The sequence below is a fragment of the Linepithema humile genome, chromosome 1 (genome assembly GCF_040581485.1).
Source record: "Linepithema humile isolate Giens D197 chromosome 1, Lhum_UNIL_v1.0, whole genome shotgun sequence".
NCBI lineage: Eukaryota > Metazoa > Arthropoda > Insecta > Hymenoptera > Formicidae > Linepithema > Linepithema humile.
Window position 1 is genome coordinate 28,485,436 of NC_090128.1, and position 10,998 is coordinate 28,496,433.

Sequence of the window (10,998 nt, forward strand, 5' to 3'; positions counted from 1 at the left end):
GCAAAAAATAAAGATTTTTACAAGTATATTTTTAGTATTCTTTACTCTCTTGCATTTTTAATAGCAATTATTTTTTTAAGTGTTTAGAAAAAAAGCTAGAAATATGTATAAGCAAAAAAAAATAATTAATGTTTCATTCATCGGATCTTTTTATTTCTTACAGAACGCGGACGAAAAGAATGACGTTTAGGGTGCCCACGTGCGCATTGACGATACTGAACATCCTCTGGTGGGGACAAGAGGTTGCCGCCACCGCCAACCAATGGAGGGTTGCGCGCGCGCGAGAGAGAGAAGAACGTAGCGGGTTGCTGGAACGCGGCGGCGTTGTCGCTTGGCAGCGCCGCGACGCCCTCGACGCGAACTAGACGCTCTCTGTGCACGGCACTCCGAGACACCACAGCGTTTCTAACCTAACCACCCTCGCGCACCACCCGTTCGTGCTCGCGTGACGTGTGTGTTTCCGTGGCGCGCTGCGTTATATCGTTTTCCCTTCTCGTTTCCACGGCGCAGTACGCGCGTTATCCTTGTTCCGGAAGGTTCGTTGCAACCAGGTGCAACGCGAGGACAGTGAGGACCGAGAGGGTGCAAGAGAGAAAGAGAGAAGTACAAGGGGAGAAGCCAGCTGGCTCCAGGCTGCTCGCGGGAGTCCTCGAGGGTGGAAACGATTTGGACTTTGCTGTAAGTACTTTTTATCGCTATATTATTTCGCGAATTCGTGCTCTGCGAAAAAGAACAAAGAAGTTATCCAGGGGTTCGTAAAATGACATTTAACCAATGTCATCGATGACACTTTTGCGAGTATTTGCACCAGGGGTGGAACTCGATTAACCCCTTCAATTTTCATATTACACGCTATTATACGCAATATAATGTGATCCCTGGCATTTGGATTTAATACGGCGTCATGTGCTATTTATTTTTATGATATTTCTGTACGAGAGAACTCGCTTCAAACTTCAGTTTGCTGCATTTTGCATAGAATGTAGATTATGAAAGATAAGTTGATTACATAAATATAGGTTACAAATTAGGACACATTAGGACAAATTAGAGCTGAATTCACAAATAAGTTTTTATGAAAATTGCTATTATAGCTTTAGTTGAAAGTGACATAATTGTTTTCTATCGATATTGAAAGCACCGTGATAATCCATTTTGACTGCCTTTATTTGATTGGATTTTATGATATTGTGAATATATCTATGTTCACATATTCAAATGTCTTATAACAAATTCATCGATTGCCGACAGCTGTCTCTCTTGACAATAAAAATTTCATATTCTCCGCATTCGCGCTTTCGAAGCTGCCGGTGCGAGTTTAATGCTTTTTGGTAGAGTTTTTTCTGGCTATAGAGCGATAAGTGTGCTCCGGTTATTGTGAGAGGTAATTCTCGTCTATTGTTCTCGCGCACCGCTGATAAGCACGGAGCGCTTTTTCTTTTTCTACGTGATGAGAATTCGCGCCCATCAACCTGTCGGCCGTTACGATCTGACCTATAAAGTTATCCAGCTTTTTACTCCTTTTTGTCGCTTTTTCGAAACACCCGCACTCGTATAAAAGCTAACCTGTAACCGTGACTAATATTAAAAGTAACACGCAACGGACATGAAGCGAGTACGTTAACTAACTACCATTCACTGAAAATTACTATTTCTAGTGCGTAAAATATTTTTTTTTACTGATCTTTGCAATTTTACTCATACGTCCATCTCATATGATTTTTATAATCGTACAAATTAAGATACAAAAATGAATTCTACGTGAGAAATAGATTATCACTGTCAGTCTCATTCGTAATGCAATTCAATGTCAATTAGTCCTCGACTACCGTCCGTAGGAATGCATGAGAAATGCACGAGCGAGAAGTCGAACGGCACCCGATCGGAGTGGAGGACATAAAATTTTATATATTTTCTTTACGGCAGGTCGATACGCCAAAGTTCCCGCAGTAGTTTTCGCGAATATAGCACAGACGTACTCGTGACGGATGGAAGATAAATCATGCGCGCTTCGATCCGAAGATCGATCTCGTGTAATATGTAAGAATTACGCGCGAGGGACAGACGCGGACAGCAGAAGAAAGACCCTCAGCGCGTAGTTTCCGCCTTTTCTTACGTTTCTCGCTTAAAGCTCTGGGATTTCCTATATCGCTCGTGGACTGAACAATCGGATCGATAGGAAACACGTGTCTCGCTTCCTCCCTTTTTGTCGATGAGCTTTTAATCCTTTAGACTCTCCTCGTAGCACGCGCTATCTTAATAGTGAAATCTTCTTGGCTGAGAAAAGAGAGAATGGGTGCGAGTTATTCATAAATCAAAATTTTCTCTATGCTACTTTCGAGGAAATAGTAATTTATGTGATAATTATGTGATTAATTTTAACACATTTTTGAAATTTTTGATTCAACGAAATCTTTATTATGCGAGCAAACAAATAATCATCCATCGCGTTCTTAACAATTCCGTCGCCTTGTGCCTTTCCCAGCTTCGAGCTATTCGGATCTTCTCGGTTACTCCATTCATACCTTTGAAATTCTTGTCGGAGAAGCGGCAAGTTACAAAACCGCAGACTCGAAGTAAATAGATCATTTGCAAAACGCGCGAAACCGGGAATAAGCAGCGAGAGAAAGGAATACGGGGGCGAAAATGAGAACAAAAGCCGACGAAAAGCGATCTCCCCTTTCTCGCCTGGCCTCTCCGCACTCTCTATTTTCTTCGTTCTCATTTTTTTCAAAGCGTGGAACGCGTGTCTCGCGCAGATACGTCGGGACACCCATGCATTATTATTTTTCCCCCGCGTCTGCCTTCCGCACCAAGAGGTGGGTGGATAGCCTTGGCGAATGTTTTTCTTTTGTCATTTCATCTTCGTCGTTCTGCCGCGTCCTTCGCCGTCGCATCTATGTTGCTTTTTTCTTTGTCTCCTTGGAAACCTTGCGGTAGTTATGCGACGTTCGGTCCCGGTGCTCGGCTGACGCGGGGGATGTCGGGGGATGGCGGTAGGTGTACAGGGGCGGAAGGGGGAAAGGGGGTCGAGGATACGGTCCCGGAACGTGACTTGGATGCAATATTTAAAAGCGGCGCAACGTCAATACTCTCTCTCTTCTCTCCCGGTTCTTTCTCGCCGTCTGCGCCTTCTCCGTCTAGTTGCTTCGAGCCGAGAAAACGTCGGTTACTGTAATACGGCACTGAATCGGTTCCGCGGTCTGACCTTAACCCGGGATCATCCTCTGTTCGACGGGCTCTTCCCGTCCCGCGCGTCTCGCCGTCGTTTCCTGAATTTCGTTTCGGCTTCTCGACGTATGGGGGAGGACTTGAAGCGAGACTCGGTATGAACGAAGGAGGTCTGTGTATGCTCGAGGCCACCAGTGGATCGTGAATGCGCTCTTTGATTGATTCACGGGTCAAACCGGTCTTTTGTCTCGTTTTCGCGCCGCGCATCGCCGAATGTCGGCGCTTTGCGACAGTCTCGTCTTTTGCATCTTCGCCTTTGAGCCGAAGATGTCATTAGCAAAGTGAATATAAAATGCTTCTGACAAAGTTGAGAAATGCACGCGCCTTAATGGCGAAAAATTCTATTTATATTTGTTGAAATTTTCCTGTGCAATATTAATTTAAAATAAATGAAACCGTCCGATGCGCTAAGTGAATCATTTCGCCGTGAATTACGCGAAAATTGAAGACATAATACTGCAGCCATCAATGATACGGTGAGCACGCGAATATTTTATCATTTCTCGACGTGCCTCTATAATTTATTGCTAATGCCTTCCTGAATGGCCGGAAAGTCGTCCTCGTTCCCTTCTGTAAGCAGCAAGCGGAGAGAACGAATGAGAAATCGGTAAAGAGAGAGAAAGATGTACGAGCGGTGATAAAACGGCGAGAAAATGCAGGAAGTTATGACAATTATGAGGGGCGACGGGGGAGGAAGAGAGGCGTCTAGTTGTGCGACGGCTCGTGAAATGAAATCGGGGCGGAGGGCGATCGTTTATAAGTTCGACAGATGGAATTCTTCCTACTCTCACCGTTTTTGCTCGCTATCACCTCGGCATTCTCACTACAGCGACAAACGCCTCTCTATAATCTAATTAAGATGTCCGATAAGAAAAAAAAACGGATATCCGGCAAATTTCTCTCGACATGTTCGGTCGTTGACATCACATTCGCTCTTTGCTCTATCATCGATTGCCAACAATTATTCAAATTATTTATCATTCAGTTCAATTTTTGAAAACAAATTGATAAAATTATTATTGATTGGTAATAATAATAATTTATGTATTGAAAATAAATGGGAATTTTGTCGATTCACAAATATGTTTTTATAATATATATATATATTTTTAAAATAATCTTTTTGCTTTTTATTGCACGAATAAAAGTGGATGGATATTAACTTGGAAAAATCCCAAGGCAATCCTTTCCGCTCGCCAGATCTCATTTTACACTTCGAACACGGAGCCTTTGAAGCTAGAAGGAAGAATACGTTCCGCCGTGTCCTTCCTTTCTCAGTTAATTCGCGGGGCAAAGCCAAAGTGGTATATGCGGGTCACGAAGAGTGGATCCACGTTCGTGCAGCCAAGGTTGACACGACCTAATTAAGAGAAAACTATAAAGTTCCCCATACCGACTGGGCTTCCGCCATATTCTCTTCATTAATTGCATTCCAGTTTTATTTTCCATAATATTTTTGCTTCCCTTCTTTCCTTCATTTATCTTGTTGCTTCAATATGTGCAGCCATATTCCGGCTTTTACGGGCTTTCAGTGCATTAATTCCAACATTAAATAGAATTTTGTAGCTTTACAAATTAAATTCAGGACGTGTTTACGAGAAAAGAATTTATACGAAAGTTTCGCGATGACAGGAATGTGTAATTTTGTATCATTTTCGGGAAAATTTTTGTTTGCGTTTCGGCGCGGCTTTTTATTGATATATTTCTTTGTGATGTCGTTACATGGTAATATGCGCGTAATTAATCCACCGATTTAAAACTCCCCGATGTGTTGTATTCCGGTTTAAAAATGACAATAAACGGCTTGATGTGCGGTTTTAATTACAGCCGTTTATGACATGTCACCATTTTACGCGTCAAATGGGGTAAAAACGAATTAAGGTTTATAGCTATCGTGTGATCATATTATTTGTGTTGAAAACCGGTACAGACTATCGACGCACATTTGATCCGGTAAAAACATGCAGCAGAATAACTTTTCAGCAAAACAAGATTTGTTATTATTTTAATTTAATTTAATTTCATTTTTAATTGATTTATAATTCATAATAAAGGGAAACACGTCTTAAAACATGTTCTCGTGACAAATAAATCTGTCGTTACGAAAACAAATGTAGGAGTAATTAATTTGTCGTAAGTTTTATTATCGCAATAAATCGCCACGGGTCCGGACATGGATTAGCAAATCCTTTTATAGCTGATTAACGTCGATTAAAGTAAATATTTAACTCGCTCTGTGTCATGGGTTAATCGCTAAGTAGGGTTGTATAAAGGGGGTGCCGTAACGCAACCTCCCGTTGAGTCGCGACGGGAGCTGAATTTATGGCGACCGCTGCGAGACTCGCCTTCTCGGAATTCGCAAAATTTACAGGCTTATTCCTTTAGCAAAAACGACGGGCCGAACAAAAAACAAATGGGAGAGAAAACAGAGGCGCTGAAACGCTAGCATTTCGTTCTCACCCTCTTTTTCCGGCGGCTCGCCATTGTCGGTTGACTTCGAGGGCATTGCCTTATCTGAAATTTCAACCGGGAAAGAAACTCCTTATCTCAGACACGAATCGTGTGCATATTTTGCGAACGTCGCCGCCACTTCATTTAAGACGTCGCGTATGAAATATTTCACTTATATCACACAAACACGAAGCGTGACATTTTTTTCTGGGCAATTGATCTCTCGTGTACATTTAGTGAATTAATAACCCATGTGGGAAATGACTACCGGCGAGATAATGGCCCAGTACCGATTTCTGGTACTGAGTATTGGCGCGTTACTAGATGCCAGTACTGATGTGATACTGGAGAAATACTGGGATGATAGAATTGGGCCAAGACTCGAATTACAGTACTACTTTGGTACAGAATTCCAGTATTGCTGCAGTACCGATTTTTATTATTGTTACGGTACCGATTTCCATTATTGTTACGGTATTAAATCAGTACCGATTCTCAACATAATAGTACTAAAAATCAATACCAATCCCCAATACAGTAACAGTATTAAATATCTGTTCTGTTTTCAAATACTATTATAGTATCAAAAATCAATACTGATTCTCAATACTGTAACAATATTTAAGATCAGTATCAATTTCCAATAATTAGTATCAATTTTGTGTGCGATAATTAAATTAAATTACAGTATTATTATTAGAATTATTTATTATACACATATAAAATAAATTAATTACATTATAAAATATATTAATTAATAATTAATATAAAATATTTTATTTATTAAATAAAATATTAAAACAATCTAAAAAAATTAATTACCAAGACCTCAACGTCCATTGAAGCATCCAAAATATTAAAATCATCTAATATAGATATCGGTAATGTAAGTTCAATAATTTGTTTTAAAGCAGAAACTGGATTCATTTCATCTTGATAATAACGATGATGATGATATAGTCTTTAGTTTCTTTAAATCTTGATATTTTTTGGTGTAAAATTACTTCTTTTTTAGCATTTTCTATTCAATGTTTACCACTGGATATAGCTGTAATTATGAGTTATGAAATTGATATAATTGCAATTAAAAAATTATTTTCTATAATACAAAAAAAAAGAGAGAATTTAACAACTAGTAAAAATGATAAATAACAGAATTATCACTCACAATAACTGTTATTACTCCGTTTCTCGGCCAATTATTCAAGGCTCTCCTTTTTCGTAAAGAAATATAATTATGCAAGGTCTCGTCCGGATGGATATAATTGTAGTAGCGTTCCGCTGCGCTATCCTCAACAGGTTTTGAAGACAAATTCAAAAAGGGCGCCACCTGCCTGCACTCAGGCTGCGCCCCGTTGTCTTGACGATCATCATTGTTTTCCTGTTGTGCGATTCCTCAACTCGTACTTTTTTCTTAGTTCTTAATAGTGTGATTTCTTGCTTTTTCAGAGATGGGAAAGACGTCTCACAGATCCAGAAAGAGAAGGAGGTCACCGTCTGCAGATAAGATTGCGGGTTTGGAGGAAAAAATGTCACGCCTAATTGACATCCTCTCACAAAGTGAGGTTAGGGCACCCCGTCGCCCCTCCCCGCAACAACCTATTGTCTCTGCGTCCCCGCAGATGATTTAAGGGTCACGCATTCTTTCGAGATCTAACTCGGATATCAGTCTCGAGGCACCCCTGGTGCCAGCGGACCCATCAGGTGTGTATGAATACTGCTGGATCTGTATTTGCGAAATACAGGCGGCATGACGACACAACCTGCGTTCCTAGACAGTCTCATCAACTTCGTACGTCTATTGCAGTGGTAAGTGATGCAGGTGAGGAGGAGTTACCCCCCGCAGGCCCTGAGCATGGTTTGCTTCAGCCTAGCTCACTCCCGGATATCTCTGTCTCCGGCGAGGTCACCGCCGACTCTCTGGCCAAACAATTGTTTGGAGAGCGAGACATTGAGAAAGTTTCTGTCTGGAACGAGATGGTAACCCAGACGTGGCAGGATCTCGCGCGTTCTGGCCTAGTCACGGATCAACGTGAACTACTTTTTAAAAAATACTCTCCCCCAGAAACAGCGACGTTTCTCAAAGCCCCCGCATTAAATCAAGAATGCAGTGTGGCTCTCAAAGGGAATTCTGTTATCAAGAGGGATGATTTTGCCCGCAAAAATCAAGAACAGCTTGGCAGAGCCCTTTGCGCCCTTGGCGAGGCTATTTCAGATTTTCTCTGCCCGACCAATCAATCATCTCTCACCCCGGAGGTCCGTTCAGCAGTGGCTAAAGTTAACGATGGTGCCAAAATCCTGGCTGACCTTTTCCATCGATTGTGGAACTTCTAGCCGTTTTCCACGCTCTTCGGTGTTTTGCGGCGCAGCTTTCAAACTCCAGCATTCTTCTCAGAGTAGATAACTCTACAGCTTTGTCTTACATCAATCGCATGGGCTCCATAAGATTTCCACTTTTATCCAGTTTAGCTAGGGAAATTTGGACTTGGTGTGCAGACCGGAATATCTTTATCTATGCTGCTTACATTCCTTCAGCCCAAAATTGCGAGGCAGATGCCGAGTCTAGGGTAATCTCCGAGGGGACTGAATGGACTTTAGAAAATCGATTTTTTACTATAATCAATCATCGTTTCGGGCAGTTCGATATCGACTTATTTGCATCATCTATCAATAACAAATGCTCTAGATTTGTCTCTTGGCTTCCAGATCCTCTCGCAGAGGCAGTTGACGCCTTTTCGTTACACTGGGGTGATTTTTATTTCTATGCATTTCCCCCTTTTATCTTGATTTTAAAGGTTCTACGCAAAATTATCTCCGACGAAGCTGAGGGGGTGGTTGTCGTGCCGTGGTGGCCAGCCCAACCATGGTTCCCTTTATTTAATCGCATTAGGGTCAGTCGTCCTATCTGCTTCAAACCCAACATTAATATGTTGTCATCTCCTTTCAGGCAATTTCACCCAGCCTGGGACAGGATTACCCTGGTTGCCGCGAAGCTATCCGGCAGGCCTTTGCCTACAGAGGAACCCCATCCCAGGCAATAGCTACAATGCTTGCTTCTCTTTCCGAGGCTACTATAGCCCAATATGCAAAACCTATCAAGCTTTGGTGGAATTTCTGCAAAGAAAAGGACATCATCTGTTTCACTCCGTCAGTACCGGTCTTCTTGGATTTTTTATCATCCCAGCTTTTAGGGGTAGGATCCTACGCCACCCTAAACTCATACCGTTCAGCTATATCGCTGATTTCGACGAATGAGGTAGGCTCTCACCCTCTCGTTAAGAGATTCTTTCGAGGAGTTGCGGCCTTGAAACCTCAACGCCCTCGCTACGACTACGTCTGGGATCCAGCTCCAGTTCTTAACTATCTGGCCTCTCTATATCCCCACGAAAGCCTTTCTCTAGAATGTTTATCTAGAAAGCTCATCACACTTCTTGCTCTCACTACCGCGCAGAGGATGCAGACGCTTGCAGCCATCCAGATCTCTAATATTCATTTCGCAGACTCCTTAATCATTAAAATCCCTTTGCGTTTAAAGACCTCGGGAATCGGCAGATCTCCTTTGCTCTCATTTAGGCCCTTCCAAAGTAGGCCAGAGCTCTGTATTTTTTCTCTGTTGAAGTTTTATCTGCAATTCACATCCGCCTTGCGCAGTGAAAGCTGTACAGCTCTTTTCATTTCTCTTCGGACCCCGCATAGGCCTGTGACAGCTCAGACATTAGCTCGCTGGGTTAAGGAGTTGCTAGGCTCAGCCGGAATTGATACTAGTATCTTTTCCGCACACTCTACTCGTCACGCTTCAACTTCCCTCGCCGCTAGTAGAGGTGTTAGTGTGGACGAGATCAGGCGTACGGCTGGCTGGAGCAGTTCCTCGGACATCTTTGCTCGCTTTTATAATCGCCCGCTTCTTAAGGGCGCTTCGTTTCAGGACACAGTCTTGAGTAGTACTTAAGGTCTTTTAAATTTTACGGCATATGCATTTTTTATTTGTGAAACATCTATACTTGTACGCAACCTTTGCATTTATTCTTACTTATATATGGTCAGTTTAATCCAAATAAACAATGTTTTATTTTGCATCGTACGGAATCTACAACAAATCTGTGCTTTGAATATCTACAATTATATCCATCCGGACAAGACCTTGCATAATTTAATAATCGAACGAGCTTACCGTGAAGTTCGATTGTAATTATGCTGTCTCGTCCGGATGGAGAATCCCTCCCCCCTTTTTTCTTTTTGTTCTATCCCATTTTCTCCAGATTTGTTGACTTTGAACTAATGATGATCGTCAAGACAACGGGGCGCAGCCTGAGTGCAGGCAGGTGGCGCCCTTTTTGAATTTGTCTTCAAAACCTGTTGAGGATAGCGCAGCGGAACGCTACTACAATTATATCCATCCGGACGAGACAGCATAATTACAATCGAACTTCACGGTAAGCTCGTTCGATTATTAAATTCTTTTTTACTAAGTTTATCCGTTTTGTTAATAACGCAATGGACTAGAACAGTGCTCGGAATTAGTCTGAACATTTCAGCCGATTTCCGTGGTATACGCCTCCTTTCCTCTCCTTACCGCGCGCGCCGCAGCCGCTAGGGCCAGCGGCGTCAAGCGTTAGGACACTATCTGATTATGAGTGGGTTCTTCTCCCTATTTATTAAAATTTAAAAAAATGTATTAAAATTTATTAAAAATAAATTTTTTATTTTTAAATTTATTAAGTGGAAATATTTCAATAGATTTCCACGTTACCCATAAGATACTAATGCTGACGCGTTTTTTTAAAAGTAGTTTCCCCCGTAGACCTATTCCACTAAAGATAAAAATAAATTCTTAATTTAAAAAAAAAAAATATATAAAAGAGATTTTCTTAATTAGATTTTCTTGACCTTTTATGAGAATGAACAATTGATGCAATAATGTAGATAGAAACCACTTTTTGAAAAACGTGTCAGTATTAGTACCTCATGGGTGACGTAGAAATCTATTGAAATATTTCCACTTAATAAATTTAAAAATAAAAATTTATTTTTAATAAATTTTAATAAATTTTTTAAAATTTTAATAAATAGGGAGAAGAACCTACTCACAGAACCTAATCAGATAGTGCCGCTCCTAACGCTCGGCAGCGCTGGCCCTAGCGGCTGCGGCGCGCGCGGTAAAGAGAGGAAAGGAGGCGTATACCACGGAAATCGGCTGAAATGTTCAGACTAATTCCGAGCACTGGACTAGAATATAGTTTCACTTTCTGTCACATTAAAATATACAACGGTTATACTCTTTGACACTGCCTCCTATGATGTATACTAAGTATTCGA

At 41.4% G+C, this 10,998-nt stretch overlaps 1 protein-coding gene across 1 annotated transcript in view; it reads left to right on the forward strand.

The window, feature by feature from the left end:
• The first annotated feature begins 319 nt into the window (after positions 1 to 319).
• LOC105670172 (protein Fe65 homolog) overlaps positions 320 to 10,998 on the forward strand; it is a 178,584-nt gene continuing 167,905 nt past the window's right edge. Inside the window, exon 1 of the mRNA XM_067356309.1 lies at positions 320 to 678. The gene's annotated coding sequence lies outside the window, so the exon portion shown is untranslated. The remainder of the gene's footprint in view (positions 679 to 10,998) is intronic.